Raw genomic sequence first — 19,122 nt, 5'->3', positions numbered from 1 at the left:
GCCTCGAATTTTTCAGTAACCTGATACATCAGTCAATGATGCCGGCAGTTGCCGGAAAAAATCGGCAAGTGGGTCAGGCCCTTAAAAGCCCCCACGTTAATTACAACTCTTCATTTGAGGAAATATCCCAGGAAAACCTTCCTGCGCAAACAGAAGACATAGCGGCAAGAATTGATGGAAGACAAAAAATGCTGGAGGAACTCAGCGGGTGAGGCAGCATCTATGGAGAGAAGAAATAGGCGACGTTTCGGGTCGAGACCCGGAAGGGTCTCGACCCGAAACGTCACCTATTCCTTCGCTCCATAGAGATGCTGCCTCACCCGCTGAGATCCTCCAGCATTTTTGTCTACCTTCGATTTTTCCAGCATCTGCAGTTTTTTCTTAAATCAAGAATTGATGGATTGTTTTCAAAACCATGAACATTGAGAACGCTTGTTTGACCTGATGCACGCAGGTATCCTGGAATTCCATGGCTATTCTGAAGCGACAAATACATATCCATCTTTTACGCAGACTTAAATCCAATGCTCTTGTCTGTGAGAGTTGAAGCAAGAATTACAGAAGGACATCATCAAAGACTTGTCCCACCCCAGTCATTCCTGCTTCTCCCCGCTCCCCGTCCGGCAAAAGGTACAGAAGCTTGAAAGCGCGCACCACCAGACTCAGGAACAGCTTCTTCCCCTCTGTTATCAGGCTTCTGAACGGCCCTTCCATAAGCTAGGGTACTGTCCGATTCTCCTCTACCCCATTGTGGACATGCAGGGTGACTTGGATAGTCTCTGGGCAAATGATGGTGAGTATAGAAGTATGGGGATAAATGTGAGGTATCCATGTTGGTGGCAAAAACGTACAAATGGTGGCATTGGGAAACCAAGATCTGGAGTATGGTGTACACCATTTTTGAAGGTCGCCAAGTTAAGAAAGCGAATGGATGTCAACAAAAAGAGAGAGTACAGAGGGAGGTTCTAGATTTACTAGAATGGTGAGACCACACCTGGTTTTGCGTACAGTTTAAGTTACAGAGATAGGTTGAATAAGTTAGGTCTTTAGGGAGTGCAGTGCAGAAGGTTAAGGGGGGACTTGGATAGAGGTCTTATGATGATGAGAGGGATTAGACAGAGTTAGGAGATTGAGAGGCTTTTCCCTTTGAGAATAGGTACAAATTCAAGGGGTGGGACAGGCTAGATGCAGGAAGATTGTTCCCGATGTTGGGGAAGTCCAGGACAAGGGGCCACAGCTTAAGGAGGGGGAAATCTTTACTCAGAGAGTGGTAGAACTTTTTTTCACACAGGAGTGGAATGAGTCTGCCTGTGGAAGTGGTGGAGGCAGGTTCTTTGGTATCATTTAAAAATAAATTGGATAGGCATATGGATGAGAAGGGAATGGAGGGTTATGGTACGGCGGTGCAGGCAGGTGGGACTAAGGGAAAAAAAGTTGTTCGGCATGGACTTGTAGGGCCGAGATGGCCTGTTTCCGTGCTGTAATTGTTATATGGTTATATGCTGAGAACTATATTCTGCACTCTGTACCCCTTTGCTCTACCTGTTGTACAAGAGTTGATTGGATGTATGTACAGTATTATTGGAGGGGATAACATGCAAAATAAAGTTTTTCACTGTACCTCGGTGCAATACTAATAAAGTTATATTTGGAATGGATCAAACCGCTGCTGTGTCTGATCCTCCATCATAGAATCATACATCTGTACAGCACAAAAACAGGCCATTCGGCCCAACTCTTCCATGCTGACCAATAGTATCACTATAGTAGGGCCCATCGTGGTGCCTCGGCAAGGCCAGCAGCATCATCAAGGACCAGTCTCACACCCCCGGCCACTCCCTCTTCTCCCCTCTCCCATCGGGCAAGAGTTACAGAAGTGTGAAAATGAACGCACACCTCCAGATTCAGGGACAGTTTCTTCCCGGCTGTTATCAGGCAACTGAACCATCCTACCACAACTAGAGAGCTGTCCTGAACTACAATCTACCTCATTGGAGACCCTTGGACTATCTTTAATCGGGTTTGACTGGACTTTACCTTGCACTAAACGTTTTTCCCTTTATCCCGTATCTGTACACTGTGGACGACTCGATTGTAATCAAGTACGGTCTTTCCGCTGACTGGTTAGCGCGCAACAAAATAGCTTTTCCGCTGCACCTCGGTACACGTGACAATAAACTAAGCTGAACAAGGAGGTAGATGTTTGCGCCTTAGGTTTCCATCCGATGAGCTTGCCTGAAGTTACATGCCTGAGCGTGAAATTACCAGTGGAAATGTCCTCTCTATTAAATCACACTTCTGCTAAACATTCTCAGAGATATCCCAGCATTTTACAGGCATGACTGAGCGTGGAGGCGTATTGATAGAGCAAGCAAACACCTCGGGCAATCGGGCTGTGAGGCTGGTGATTTATACCTGTGTCGGGGAGAGTGTATAAAATAAATAGCGAAACCAAATTAAATAAATTGATTAGCCATCAATCATTCTCCACACCAAGTATGCACGTTGGCGAGACCTCGATTTACGCAGGAGCTGAAAGGGATTCCTGTTTTGGAGGATCTGCAAGATTCTGATTAGCAGTAAATCAAATGTAATGAGTGCTCATTAAGTTTCCTGGAGCCGGAGCTAATGGCAAGAAGAAACAAACAATTAAGTTGCATCTGTGGAATTAGCAACAGGCAAACCGAGTTGGTACCAGTCACGTTGGCTTTCTCTTACTTACGGGCAAATAATTTAAAAAGGACCTTCCACAATAAAAACAAACCATCAAGGTAGCTCGTTATTAATTGCTTGGTTTTGCAGAGTCATTTGGGATGATAATTCTAGTAGTTGCGGAGATAAATCAGAATTAGGCCTACGGTAAAAGTAACATCATCCATTCCCAGCGATGATTACAAAATATAAATACTGTATTATGTTTTAATGGGGGAGATATGAAATGGTTTGCTTTCTTCTCTCTTGTTTGGATTCTTCAACCACTTGCAGCAACTAAGAGACACAGGGAAAATAACTCAACAAACACTAAGTCCCATTTAGCTAATCAAATGTGTTTTTCAATTCAGTAGTTGCATCGTGGCCTGGTTTTGGTAACTCGGGAGCCCAGCAATAAAGGAGACTACAGATAATGGTGGACACTGCCCAGTCCATCACAGATACTGACCTCCCCACCATCGAAGGTCCATCACAGATGCTGACCTCCCCATCATATAACCATATAACCATATAACAATTACAGCACGGAAACAGGCCATCTCGGCCCTACAAGTCCGTGCCGAACAACTTTTTTTCCCTTAGTCCCACCTGCCTGCACTCATACCATAACCCTCCATTCCCTTCTCATCCATATGCCTATCCAATTTATTTTTTAAATGATACCAACGAACCTGCCTCCACCACTTCCACTGGAAGCTCATTCCACACCGCTACCACTCTCTGAGTAAAGAAGTTCCCCCTCATGTTACCCCTAAACTTCTGTCCCTTAATTCTGAAGTCATGTCCTCTTGTTTGAATCTTCCCTATTCTCAAAGGGAAAAGCTTGTCCACATCAACTCTGTCTATCCCTATCATCATTTTAAAGACCTCTATCAAGTCCCCCTGAACCTTCTGCGCTCCAGAGAATAAACATAGAAACATAGAAACATTCTCTGAAATTAGGTGCAGAAACCCAGGCCATTCATTCCTTTGAGCCTGCACCGCCATCTCAATATGATCATGGCTGATCATCCAACTCATTATCCGTACCTGCCTTCTACTCCATACCCCCTGATCCCCTCTCACCACAAGCCTTGTACATCTAACCCAGCTTCTATACTCCTCTTAAATATAGCCAATGAACTGGCCTCAACTCACCCCTCTGTGGCAGAGAATTCCAGAGATTCACCACTCTCTGTGCCAAAAAAATCTCTTGCTCATCTCGGGGAAGAAGGTAAAGGATTTCCCCTTTATCCTTAAGCTGTGACCCCTTGTCCTGGACTTCCCTAACATCGGGAATAATCTTCCTGCATCTAGCCTGTCCAACCCCTTAAGAATTTTGTAAGTTTCTATAAGATCCCCTCTCAATCTCTTAAATTCTAGAGAGTATAAACCAAGTCTATCCAGTCTTTCTTCATAAGACAGTCCTGACATCCCAAGAATCAGTCTGGTGAACCGTCTCTGCACTCCCTCTCTGGCAATAATGTCCTTCCTCCAGATTTGGAGACCAAGACCTAACTTATTCAACCTATCTCTGTAACTTAGTTGTTGAAACCCAGGCAACATTCTAGTAAATCTCCTCTGTACTCTCTCTATTTTGTTGACATCCTTCCTATAATTGGGCGACCAAAATTGTACACCATACTCCAGATTTGGTCTCACCAATGCCTTGTACAATTTTAACATTACATCCCAGCTTCTATACTCACCGTAGCAGCGATCTACAGGAGTCACTGCCTCAAAAAGCCGGCAGCCGGCATCATCAGAGACCCACACCACCCTGGCCACGCTCTCACCTCGCTGCTACCACGGGGAAGAAGGTACAGGAGCCTGAAAACCGTGACCTCCAGGTTCAAGAACAGCTTCCTCCCACCAACCATCAGGCTCTTGAACTTGACCGCCCAGCAATGAAGGAGACTATAGATAGTGATGTACACTGCCCAGCCCATGTGGAGTAGGGAGGTATAGACATGGAGACTTGCATTGAAAGTGGTCCTGAGTGTGTGGAGCTAAACGTGTAATGGCCACGTTGAACTCTGCCTGTGATGTACATTTGCAATGGAACGTGGAATCAACAGCCTGGTAAAGGAATTGAACTGATCTCCACTCTGTCACCTGTCCCATAAACCACGGTGTGAAGATGTTTCCACCCCAGCTGAACGAGGAAGCAATGGGCAAGGTTTACAACATTGTTCCACACTGCTATAAATATCAGCAATGAAGCGCGTGCATTATTAATGCGCAGCCCTGCATTCCCATTGTCAGTTTACAGTTTGCACATTTTGTTTAAGCAATCACATTGTGGCCTTATCTCAATATTGTACCTTCATCTACATTAATACTCATTGCAGAAAGAAAAAATCTTGTCATTATCTGTGAAAGAATAAATCAAAGTGAAATATTTCAGCCTCAGATTAAATTTGCAGTTTACCAGGTCACTCATCAATGTCATCCAGCATCGTATGGAGTCAGGAATTATCCTTCTCATTTCAGTGGTGAAACCGGCTCCAGTTCTGTGTGTGTGTGCGAATCCACAGCTCAGTGCTTGATGTAAAAACAGGTTTGATAACATAGAAACATAGACAATAGGTGCAGGAGTAGGCCATTCGGCCCTTCGAGCCTGCTTCACCGCCATTCAATATGATCATGGCTGATCATCCAACTCAGTATCCCTTACCTGCCTTCTCTCCATACCCCCTGATCCCTTTAGCCACAAGGGCCACATCTAACTCCCTCTTAAATATAGCCAATGAATAGTGGCCTCAACTACCTTCTGTGGCAGAGAATTCCACAGATTCCCACTCAGTGTGTGTGAATAAAAATGTTTTTCCAGTCATCTCGGTCCTAAAAGACGTCCTTCCCCCTTATCCTTAAACCCCTGTGTGTGTGACCCCTTGTGTCTGGACTTCCCGGGTTTTACATCGGGATTTTTACAATCTTCCTGCATCTAGCCTGTCCAAATCACTTAAGAATTTTGAAGACCCGTATACACATGGAATTTTTAGTACACACACGGAACTGCAGATGCTGGCTTACAAAAAAAAGACACAGAGTGCTGGAGTAACTCAGCGGGTCAGGCAGCATCTGTGGAGAACATGGATAGGTGACGTTTCACAGAGTGCTGGAGTAACTCAGCGGGTCAGGCAGCATCTCTGGAGGACGTGTATGGGTGATGTTTCAGGTCTGGGCCCCTCTTCAGACTGATCTGCAGTTGGACCACTGCAATCACCCCGGCCTTTTCGAGTTTGATCGGAACAGTTCTCCTTACCTTTTGTGCCAAATTGAGTATTTAAAAAGGTTTGATGGCAATGAACCCTCTTTTACAATGCCTGGTGAACAATGCAATTATACATGCCAGTCATTCTCTGCTTCACAAATCCATTGGTCTGTAAGAAAGCCTTGGGATTGACTTTAATCCAACTAGCCAACGACATTACATGAGTTCATTTGGCCCATTTACTTGCCCACTCTTTCCTGATTACTTTATATTCCCAGTGTGGTATATTCTGAGTCAATGTGGTATATTTCTGGTCAATGTGGTATATTCCAAGTCAGTGTGTTTTGGAGAGAGGGGCAAGGTCTTCATCCAGTGAACCCTTAGAGAGTTGGAAGTTGGCAGTTAAACCCTGTCTTAGTTTAACTGGCAACTCCCAACTCTGTGATAAGCACCTGGCCAGGTACATGTTGAGGAGTATCCTTGTTCTTCATTGTTTGTCACCTTCACCTGCAGGCTGTGGAATGTGGCCACGTTATAGGACGGGGCAAGACATAAAGTTGCAGAAGAACCCCATGGGTCCGGCAGCATGTGTGGAGGGGACTGGACAGAGGACGTTGTGGTCAGGACCCTTCTTCAGTCTGATGAAGAACTGATGAAGGATCAATGTACAGAAGGGTCTTGGTCTTGGTCCAAAAACACCACCTTTCCATTTCCCTCCACAGGTGCTGTCTGGCCCGCTGAGTTCCTCCAGCACTTTGTGCTTTGCACAAGATTCCAACATCTGCAGTTTCTTGTCTCCACACTAGAGGAAGGGTGGGGTTGTGTTGGAGAGAGTGCGGAGAAGATTGTGTGAGGCAGCATCTATGGAGCGAAGGAATAGGTGACGTTTCTAGAAACTCAGTGGGTGAGGCAGCATCTATGGAGCGAAGGAATAGGTGACGTTTCGGGTCGAGACCCTTCTGGAAACTCAGCAGGTGAGGCAGCATCTATGGAGCGAAGGAATAGGTGACGTTTCGGGTCGAGACCCTTCTGGAAACTCAGCAGGTGAGGCAGCATCTATGGAGCGAAGGAATAGGTGACGTTTCGGGTCGAGACCCTTCCGGGTCTCGACCCGAAACGTCGCCTATTCCTTCGCTCCACAGATGCTGCCTCACCTGCTGAGTTTCTCCAGCATTTTTGTCTACCTCCGATTTTTCCAGCATCTGCAGTTCGTTCTTAAACAAATGATTTTTTTGCGTACTCATTTCAGAGCTCACTAGTGGCGTCCACTTTGTTTTCCCTGAGGAAATAATATTTATGCTTCTAATAAGAAGGTGCGGAGAAGATTCACCAAGATGCTGCTTCGATGGTTGGTTGGGTGGGGGGGGGGGGGGGGGGGGGGGGGGGGGGGGGGGGGGGGGGGGGGGGGGGGGGGGGGGGGGGAGGTTGGACAGGCTGGGCCAAAGCGATGATATGACAGAACTATATAAAGTTATAGAGGGCATGGATAGAGCAGGCACATCTTTGTTTTCCTCTGACCGTGATATCTAAGACAAGAGATCGTGGATTTAAGGTCAGATGAAGACACTTTAAAAGGGATTGGCGATGGAAAGGTTATTTTTACACCAAGAATAATTTATTCCTAGAACTTGCTGCCAGAGAAGATGGTGGAGTCAGATATAATAATTACATTTAAGAGACATTTCAGCAGGTACTTAAGAAGACAAGTCATAGAAGGATACAGACTTAATGTGGGCAAACGAGATTAGTGGAGAAGGTCATGATGAGTGTGTGGGGACAAAAGGTTTGTTTCTGTTCTGTACGCCCCCTGTCACCCGACAACATTTACATCCAAGGATTGAATAATAAAACACGGTAAAATGGCAGAGACACCTGAGGAGAGTTGTTCAGTGAACGAGGTTACAGACTTTTAAAGGTAATCGATCCCAGTGGGATCAATTACTGCTCCTTCCATCGACTCCATCTACACCGCACGCCGCCTCGGCAAGGCCGGCAACATCATCAAGGACCAGTCTCACCCCCCCGCCACTCCCTCTTCTCCCATCTCCCATCAGGCAAAAGGTACAGAAGTGTGAAAACGAACGCACACCTCCAGATTCAGGGACAGTTTCTTCCCAGCTGTTATCAGGCAACTGAACCATCCCACCACAACCGGAGAGTTGTTCTTGGTTCACAAAAAAGCTGGAGAAACTCAGCGGGTGCAGCAGCATCTATGGAGCGAAGGCCTATTTCCTTTGCTCCATAGAAGCCTATTTCCTTCGCTCCATAGATGCTGCTGCACCCGCTGAGTTTCTCCAGCTTTTTTGTGTACCTTCGATTCTCCAGCATCTGCAGTTCCTTCTTAAACACAGTAGTTCTTGGTTTCTTGGTCCTCCAAAATATTCCAAATGAAATTTAAACTGGAGGTGGTGGAGTGGTGGTGGTGGTGAACTACTATCTACCTCATTGGTGACCCTCGGACTATCCTTGATCGGACTTTGCTGGCTTTACCTTGCACTAAACGTTGTTCTAGTATCGTGTATCTGTACACTGTGAACGGCTCGATTGTAATCATGTATTGTCTTTCCGCTGACTGGTTAGCGCGCAACAAAAGCTTTTCACTGTACCTCGGTACACGTGACAATAAACTAAACTAAACTGAAACTGAAACTGAAACTGAACTTAGCACGACCACAACGCACATCTCTGATCTCAGAGAATTGGGATCAAAAACGTACATATCAAACGTCAAATTAGCCTCATAAAACCTTGAACAGTTAAATCTCCGCCAATCATGCTATTTCACAGCAGTCCAATCCCCATAGTGTGATAGTTTTAGCAAAATGCTGGAGCATCAGTGGGTCAGGCAGCATCTGTTGAAGGAATAGACAGACAACGCTCTGGGTCAGGTCCCTTCTCCACTACGAGGAAGGGTCCCGTCCCAAAATGTCATCAGTCCATTCCCTCCACCGACACTGGCTGCCTGACCCGCTGAGTTCCTCCAGCATTTGTGGGGGTTTTCTTGCCGAAGATTCCAGCATCTGCAGTTCTTTCTGTCTATTTTCTTGTGTACATGGCCAGAGGAAGCAATGCTTTAAAAATTGTACCATATGGGAGTCACAAATTTAAAACCATACAAGCCAGTAGCATTAGCATTAATAGGTGAAGCAAGTGTGGATTTGGGACATAAATGATTAAGAATATAAAATACAATGAATAACAACTTTTTTTAATTGCACCCCTTCCTGTATTAGCACGCCCACACCCTCCAGTGCAATAAACTACCTTCTAATTAGAAGACTTCATGGATAATTGCAATGGTTTATTTCCTATCCAGTGTGCTGGGTTCTCAGATGGTGAGATTTTTAGCTTTGCCAAGTTTCTCGTGACGGTCCGTTACCCGACTACTTCACCGAGCTATTGACCTTAACAGGATTTTTTGACGTAGACAAAAATGCTGGAGAAACTCAGCGGGTGAGGCAACATCTATGGAGCGAAGGAATAGGCGACGTTTCGGGTCGAGACCCGGAAGGGTCTCGACCCAAAACGTCGCCTATTCCTTCGCTCCATAGATGCTGCCTCACCCACTGAGTTTCTGGAAGGGTCTCGACCCGAAACGTCACCCATTCTTTCACTCCATAGACGCCTCACCCACTGAGTTTCCAAAGGGTCTCGACCCGCTGAGTTTCTCCAGCATTTCTGTCTACCTTCGATTATTCCAGCATCTGCAGTTCTTTCTTAAACAAATGATTTTTTTTGACGTAGACATTTCAGAGTTCACTAGTGGCGGCCACTTTGGTTTTGTTATTCCCTATGGAAATAATATTTATGCTTCTAATAATAAATAGAAAGCTCTGAAGGGAATTGCAGGGGGAATTAAGGTGCATGGATTGTGCACAAACGTTCCTCCTGCATTTCTGATCCCCGGGGAAAATGAGTCAACGTGGCAGTTCCTTCTACATTTCCCCCCAGTCTTTTCCCGAACATCTTGCATTTTACTTGACCTCTCATGTTACTCATTATTTTTCCACCCGAGTGTCAGTTATTTGGCTCCAGGCGAGCGGAACGCAGAGATTCAAGTCCATAAGTCAAAGCAGGTCAAGTATTCACATACAAGGAATTTGCCTTGGTGCTCCGCCCACAAGTAACAACATGACACACAGTGACAGTTACAAATGACTCAGAAAACACTAAACATTAATAATAATAAAACATTGAGATGAGAAGAACTTTTTTCACACAGAGAGTGGTGAATCTCTGGAACTCTCTGCCACAGAGGGTAGTCGAGGCCAGTTCATTGGCTATATTTAAGAGGGAGTTAGATGTGGCCCTTGTGGCTAAGGGGATCAGAGGGTATGGAGAGAAGGCAGGTACGGGATACTGAGTTGGATGATCAGCCATGATCATATTGAATGGCGGTGCAGGCTCGAAGGGCCAAATGGCCTACTCCTGCACCTAATTTCTATGTTTCTATGTTTCTATTAATGATAAAGCACCATTGATCAAGCATGTGAACCAACAAAATACCAGATCAAAGGGAGGCTACAGATTTTTTGCTGTTGAGTAGAGCAACTACTCGTGGATAAAAACTGTTTTTATGTCCGGCTGTGGCAGCTTTGACAGTCCGGAGTCGCCTTCCAGAGGGAAGTGATTCAAAGAGTTTGTGGCCAGGGTGAGAGGGGTCAGAGATGATCTTGCCCGCTCGCTTCCTGGCCCTTGCAGTGTACAGTTCATCAACGGCGGCAAGGTTGCAGCCAATAACCTTCTAGCTGATCGGATGATTCGCTGCAGCCTCCAGATGTCGTTATTCTCTCCATGTCACACATATCTGATATTAAACTCATGTATGTCAGTCATTAATATTTCCATAATTCTTCCAGAGAGTCAGGGACAGATGATGCCGTCAATACAAACACACATCATTCGCAATCATTCACTCCACCTGACATGCTTCATCTCGATTATTCCGATCTGTAATCCATTCGTGGATGAACAATTACTTGGTTGTGTTCATCTGTGTCTTAAGCAAGGTTAAATGTTTTGATCTCGTATTGGAACTGGATTGTGCTTTTGCTTTTCCGCTCTGGTTTTTTTATCAGGAATATGAAAGATGAAATAGCGAAAGGCGATAGTTTTGAGTTCAGAAACACGGCTGTGTTGAAAGTGCCGAGAAATTAGCAAACCACTACAAGATTACAAAACGCATAATCACCGAGGGTAATGAACATAACATATTGACCAATGTTACATCCATTAAACAGCTGAAATTGTTTATGGATCTGCATTGACTGGGTTGTCTCTGGGTTGTACATTAAAGGGCGATAAATGGAGGGGCAACAATTCTCAGTGAAGGATCAGCACGTCTGAAATATATGGATGGTTTTCCAAGCTTGCACGCCAGCCAGGAGATGGGAGTTAAGATTTAAAACGCATTCATGCAGAAACGCTGGTTTTGTGAGAATGACCTCAATGTTGTTAGCAAAACATTGCCGCCACTTTAATCCAAACCAACTGATGGGGCAGAGCCTGGGTCGGTGTATAAATTCCACGTAGACAAAGAATTGCTGGATGAACAGAAGATCAGTGGACACAGAGACACAGAGAGACACAGAGACACAGAGAGACAGAGACACAGAGACACAGAGACACAGAGACACAGAGACACAGAGACACAGAGACACAGAGACACAGAGACACAGAGACACAGAGACACACAGAGACACAGAGACACAGAGACACAGACACACAGAGACACAGAGACAGAGACACAGAGACACAGAGACACAGAGACACAGAGACACAGAGAGACACAGAGTCACAGAGACACAGAGACACAGAGACACAGAGACACAGAGACACAGAGACACAGACACAGAGACACAGAGACACAGAGACACAGAGACACAGAGACACAGAGACACAGAGACACAGAGACACAGAGACACAGAGACACAGAGACACAGAGACACAGAGACACAGAGACACAGAGACACAGAGACACAGAGAGAGACACAGAGAGACACAGAGACACAGAGACACAGAGACACAGAGACACAGAGACACAGAGACACAGAGACACAGAGACACAGAGACACAGACACAGAGACACAGAGACACAGAGACACAGAGTCACAGAGACACAGAGACACAGAGACACAGAGACACAGAGACACAGAGACACAGAGACACAGAGACACAGAGACACAGAGAGACACAGAGACACACAGAGACACAGAGTCACAGAGACACAGAGACACAGAGACACAGAGACACAGAGACACAGAGACACAGAGACACAGAGACACAGAGACACAGAGACACAGAGACACAGAGACACAGAGACACAGAGACACAGAGACACAGACACACAGAGACACAGACACAGAGACACAGAGACACAGAGACACAGAGACACAGAGACACAGAGACACAGAGACACAGAGACACAGAGTCACAGAGACACAGAGACACAGTCACAGACAGAGACACAGAGACACAGAGTCACAGAGACACAGAGACACAGAGACACAGAGACACAGAGACACAGAGACACAGAGACACAGAGAAACAGAGAGACACAGAGACACAGAGACACAGAGACACAGAGACACAGGGACACAGAGACACAGAGACACAGAGACACAGAGACACAGAGACACAGACACAGAGACACAGAGACACAGAGACACAGAGAGACACACAGAGACACAGTCACAGAGACACAGAGACACAGAGACACAGAGACACAGAGACACAGAGACACAGAGACACAGAGACACAGGGACACAGAGACACAGAGACACAGGGACACAGGGTCACAGAGACACAGAGACACAGAGACACAGAGACACAGAGAGACACAGAGACACAGAGACACACAGAGACACAGAGACAGAGTACACAGAGACACAGAGACACAGAGAACTCAGAGACACAGAGGAGACACAGAGACACAGAGACACAGAGACACAGAGACAGAGAGACACAGACACAGACACAGAGACACAGAGACACAGAGACACAGAGACAGAGAGACACAGAGACACAGACACAGAGACACAGAGTCACAGAGACACAGAGCAAACATGTTTCTGTAGTGATTAAACTCTTCACGATGTTTAAAAAGCACCCCCACTCCATTTTAAAAGAATATACCCAACACCAAATGGAGGACCTCAGCGGGTCAGACAGCATCTGCGGAGGGAATGGACAAACTGAATCAGTCTGAAGAAGGGTCCTGCCCTGAAATATATCATCAGCCCACTGAGGTCCTCACACACTTTGTGTTTAGACATTAGAAATACAGTGTGGAAACAGGCCCTTTGGCCCTCCGAGTCCGCACCAAGCAAGCACTAACACTATCCTACACACTAGGGACAATTTTTACAATTTACAGAAGCCAATTAACCTACAAACCTGTCCATCTTTGGAGTGCAAGACTAAACCAGAGAAAACCCACACGGTCACAGTGGGAACGTATAAACTCCGTACAGACAGCGCCTGAGGTCAGGATTGAACCCGGGTCTCTGGCGCTGTGAGGCAGCAAATGTAGCGCTGGGCCACCGTGCTCAACACTCCAGCATCTGTAGCTCCATGTATCTCAAAGCTTCACTAACGTGTTGTCAACTGTGACCAGGAAGTATCCAACACTGGCATAAGATGCTGAGCAGCGCCAACAACAGGAGGAATATTTCCGCAGTTAATCCCTTGCTGATTTCTATCGAGATGCCGCCATTATATTTCCCATCCTGCTCTTCATCCATCCTTCACAATAAAAGACATGAAGTGCTGGAGTAACTCAGTGGGTCATGCAGCATCTGTGGAGAACATGGATAGGTGACGTTTCACAGAGTGCTGGAGTAACTCAGCGGGTCAGGCAACATCTGTGGAGAACATGGATAGGTGACGTTTCACAGAGTGCTGGAGTAACTCAGTGGGTCAGGCAGCATCTGTGGAGAACATGGATAGGTGACGTTTCACAGAGCGCTGGAGTAACTCAGCGGGTGCAGCAGCATCTATGGAGCTAAGGAAATAGGCAACGTTTCGGGTCGAAACCTTTCCGGGTTTCGGCCCGAAACATAGCCTATTTCCAGAAGGGTTTCGGCCTGAAACGTTGCCTATTTCCTTCGCTCCATAGATGCTGCTGCATCATAAATGGATAGGTATTTCGACTCAGCGGGTCAGGCAGCATCTGTGGAGAACATGGATAGGTGACGTTCTGATCAGGACCACTCTTCAGAGCATCTGCAATTGTTTTTTGTATCCAACCTTTACTTTGTTCCCATTCTTTTAAATTTAGTTTATAAATAATTTGGGGGTTTTTTCAAAGCATTATCAGAGCTTGAGACTCTAACAATTATGCAAATCATGTTGACATTGAAAATTGAAAGCTACTTACAAGATTTGTCTGAGTCGAAGAGGAAATGAGAACTGACTGATGCCTGGAGAAGACAATATCCTGCATTGTGTTTTCATTATATATCCGAAAACCTCCCACATGAATCCATCTGATGGGACAATTATGGTTGCACCTGACAAAGTGATAACTAGGAACTGTTCCAGCACTTTGAGGAAACAACATGTATTTTGAGCATTGAGTCCCATTAAAGGTGGCTGGAGTCCAAAGTCAGTCAGGAATTTTCCCTGAGACATCTCCAATAATCATCTGAGTTCAGACACAGCAATTTCCCGGTGAATCTGGATTATCTCAAGATTCAAGAGTGTGGAATGGTCACCTGTACCAGAACGGAACGATGTTCTCCACAGATGCTGCCTGACCCACTGAGTTACTCCAGCACTCTGTGTCTTTCTTTGTAAACCAACATTTGCAGTTCTTTGTTTCTCCATTGTGTTGCACCTTTGCTAATGTTTATAACACAAGCCTCTTTTTGTTTCCTTTCCACAGAGAGTGGTGAATCTGTGGGATTCTCTGCCACAGAAGGTAGTTGAGGCCACAGTTCATTGGCTGGATTTAAGAGGGAGTTAGATGTGGCCCTTGTGGCTAGAGGGATCAGGGGGTATGGAGAGAAGGCAGGTACAGGATACTGAGTTGGATGATCAGCCATGATCATATTGAATGGCGGTGCTGGCTCGAAGGACCGAATGGCCTCTACTCCTGTACCTATTGTCTATGTTTCCTGATTACAAACACTTCTTATGAATAGATTTCTACAGACTATCCCCCGCATTATTGAGTGCACATTGGCCGACACATACACTCGGTTACAACATCAAAGCACATTTTACAAACAGGAGCATTTGTCATGTTTCCCCAAACATAAATTTCATCTTCACATAATCGGATGCAGAGAATCAAACTCTGCTGGCTCCATAACATAGAAAACATAGAAACATAGACAATAGGTGCAGGAGTAGGCCATTCGGCCCTTCACTGCCATTCTATATGATCATCCAAAATCAGTACCCCGTTCCCGCAGTTTGGCCTTATACCTTGACTCCGCTAGCCCCAAGAGCTCTATCTAACTCTCTCTTGAAAACATCCAGTGAATTGGTCCCCACCGCCTTCTGTGGCAGGGAATTCCCATAAATATTGGAATTATGCAAGGGTTTCTCCTAACTGGATAATTCTTCTACCAACAAGCAGTTTGTTTTAAAGGGAGCATTAGTTCCCGTGGCAGAAGCCGGTGATAGGGAACTCGCTTGGTCTCATGGATTTGCCGAGTGGGCAATGGAACACGGGGGGAGCTGTGCCTGCCTCTCGTTCCACAGGCCTGTGCATGCGGACCACACAACTACAAGCCACGTCACACATCGCTCCTTCCACCGCGACCTACATCACAACCCCACAAACCAGAAGGGGATCAAGAGGCATGGCTTTTTGTTGCAGATAGCTCTTTAAATAAACTAACCCAAAAGGCATAAATCATAGTTGATGGGTTGATTCATGCTTCAAAGTGATATAAATGTTGGTGGAATCTCACAAAGGACTCAGGGAATGCAAATAATGTTGCATCATTTAGAGAAAGGAAGTGTTGTCCTGAATAGGTTCCTGTCCCATTAGACAATAGGTGCAGGAAGGAGTAGGCCATTCAGCCCTTCGAGCCAGCACCGCCTTTCAATGTGATCATGGCTGATCATCCACAATCAGTACCCCGTTCCTGCCTTCTCCCCATATCCCCTGACTCCACTATCTTTAAGAGCCCTGTCCTGTTCTCTCTTGAAAGTATCCAGAGAACCGGCCTCTACCGCCCTCTGAGGCAGAGAATCCCACAGACTCACAACTCTCTGTGTGAAAAAATGGTTCCTCATCCCCGTTCTAAATGGCTTACCCCTTATTCTTAAACTGCTGCCTCTAGCGTGTCCAAATCTTTAATAATCTTATATTTCAATAAGATACCCTCTCATCCTTCTAAATTCCAGAGTATACAAACCCAGTCGACCCGAAACGTCACCTATTCCTTCGCTCCAAAGATGCTGCCTCAACCGCTGAGTTTCTCCAGCATTTTTGTCTACCTTCGATTTTTTTCCAGCATCTGCAGTTCTCCCGAGAAGATTGCTCCTGATGTTGGGGAAGTCCAGGACAAGGGGTCACAGCTTAAGGATAAGGGGGAAATCCTTTAAAACCGAGATGAGAAGAACTTTTTTCACACAGAGAGTGGTGAATCTCTGGAACTCTCTGCCACAGAGGGTAGTCGAGGCCACAGTTCATTGGCTATATTTAAGAGGGAGTTAGATGTGGCCCTTGTGGCTAAGGGGATCAGCGGGTATGGAGAGAAGGCAGGTACGGGATACTGAGTTGGATGATCAGCCATGATCATATTGAATGGCGGTGCAGGCTCGAAGGGCCGAATGGCCTACTCCTGCACCTAATTTCTATGTTTCTATGTTTCTATGTTTCTTAAACATCAAGGGTTAAAATGAAAGCTGAATGTTATAAGCGACTGGCCAAGCTGAATGGTATTAAATGGTTTGAGAATACCTAACTATGAATCAGCAACCCCTAATTCCATTTTGAACCAAGGAAGGAAGCATGAAAACAAATGACATTTAAAAGTTCAAGATCTCCATTGTTGTCATGGAGCGTTGCCGCAGTGTATTATCAAAGGTGATTTGATATTGTGTTAAACAGGGCTGAACAAAATTGTGACCTTTCTGAATAGCTTGAAGTGGGAATTGAAAGTCATGAGGCCTGATCACAAATATACACAAACATGAGTTTCAGGAATTATTGACTGAACTTTATCGCTGATTCCGCCATTTCCACGGAAACTGCAGCAAGATGTTGAAAATGGCCTCTGCTCACCCTTCGATGCCCAGCACACACTGTGAGCAGTTCCAGCACGGAGTAGATTTCATCCAACTTTGAAAGTTGAGAGCCTGTCCCACTTAGGCGATTTTTTTCGGCGCCCATCATAGGTGGCCGAAAATGTTCAACGTGCTGAAAATCCAGCGGCGACCAGAACAAGGTACCACTCTTTGGGCGACTACTCACAACCGTACATAGAAACATAGACAATAGGTGCAGGAGTAGAGGCCATTCGACCCTTCGAGCCTGCACTGCCATTCAATATGATCATGACTGATCATCCAACTCAGTATCCCATCCCTGCCTTCTCTCCATACCCCCTGATCCCTTTAGCCACAAGGGCCACATCTAACTCCCTCTTAAATATAGCCAATGAACTGTGGTCTCAAACTACCTTCTGGGGCAGAGAATTCCACAGATTCACCACTCTCTGTGTGAAAAATGTTTTTCTCATCTCAATCCAAAAGATTTCCCCCTTATCCTTAAACTGTGATCCCTGGTTCTGGACTTACCCAACATCGGGAATAATCTTCCTACATCTAGCCTGTCCAACCCCTTAAGAATTTTGTAAGTTTCTATAAGATCCCCCCTCAATCTTCTAAATTCTAGCGAGTACAAGCCGAGTCTATCCAGTCTTTCTTCATATGAAAGTCCTGACATCCCAGGAATCAGTCTGGTCACCCCACGACATGTCGCCTGTATGGGTGTGAGTAGTCGCCCAAAGAGACGTACCTTTCTCTGCTCGCCACTGGATTTTCAACCTTTTGGAAATTTTCGTCCAAATGCTGCGACTATGACGGGTGCCGGCAATTCGCCGAAAGAAATGGCGTAAGTGGGACGGCCCTTTACAGCCTTGCAGGGTCTTCAGTCCATTGTACCAGTGCTGTCCCTTTAAAATGGTGACCATGCAGGTTTCCCACATGACCCTGCTATCTGTCCACAACTTTACACAGTCTTAGAGATCATGGTCTCGCCAGGCCTTTCAGCCCAACTCATTCATGCTAGCCAAGATGCCCCATCTATGCTGGTTCCATTTGCCCATATTTGGCCCATATCCCTCACAACCTTTCCAATCTGTGTACCTGTCCAGGTAGTCTTTTAATGGTTTTTCACAAAAAGCTGGAGAAGCTCAGCGGGTGCAGCAGCATCTATGGAGTGAAGGAAATAGGCAACGGGTTTCGGCCCGAAACGTTGCCCATTTCCAGAAGGATTTCGGGCACGAAACGTTGCCTATTTCCAGAAGGATTTCGGGCACGAAACGTTGCCTATTTCCAGAAGGATTTCAGGCCCGAAACGTTGCCTATTTCCAGAAGGATTTCGGGCCCAAAACGTTGCCTATTTCCTTCGCTCCGCAGGTGCAGCAGCATCTATGGAGCGAAGGAAATAGGCAACGTTTCGGGCCGAAACCCTTCTTCAGACTGATGGGGGGTGGGGGGAACGGGGAGAAGAAAGGAAAAAGGAGGAGAAGGAGAAGCCCGAAGGCTGGGGGATGGGAGGAGACAGCAAGGACTAACAAAATTGGGAGAATTCAATGTTCATGCCCCCAGGATACAGACTACCCAAGCGGAATATGAGGTGCTGTTTTAATGGTTGATCGGTTTGCCCCAAGAATAGACTCCTTTTCTAGTTTAGTTCAGTATAAAGATACAGCACAGAAGCAGGCCCTGTGGCCCACCGAGTCTGTGGCGACCAGCAATCCCCGTACGCTAGCACTATCTTACATACTAGAGATGATTTACAATTTTACCAAAGCCAATTAGCCTACAAACCTGTACGTCTTTGGAGTGTGGGAGGAAACCGGAGCACCCGGAGAAAACCCACTCATTTCACGGGGAGAACGTGCAAACTCCGTACAGACAACACCCATAGTCGGGATGGAACCCGGGTCTCTGGCGCTGTGAGGCAGCAACTCTACCGCTGCGCCACCGTGCCGCCCTTCTAATCGATGAATACCTTTTTATTATCGTGA

Source organism: Leucoraja erinacea, chromosome 20 (assembly GCF_028641065.1).
Source record: "Leucoraja erinacea ecotype New England chromosome 20, Leri_hhj_1, whole genome shotgun sequence".
NCBI classification, from domain to species: Eukaryota; Metazoa; Chordata; class Chondrichthyes; order Rajiformes; family Rajidae; genus Leucoraja; species Leucoraja erinaceus.
Note: the sequence above shows the minus strand (reverse complement) of the source record.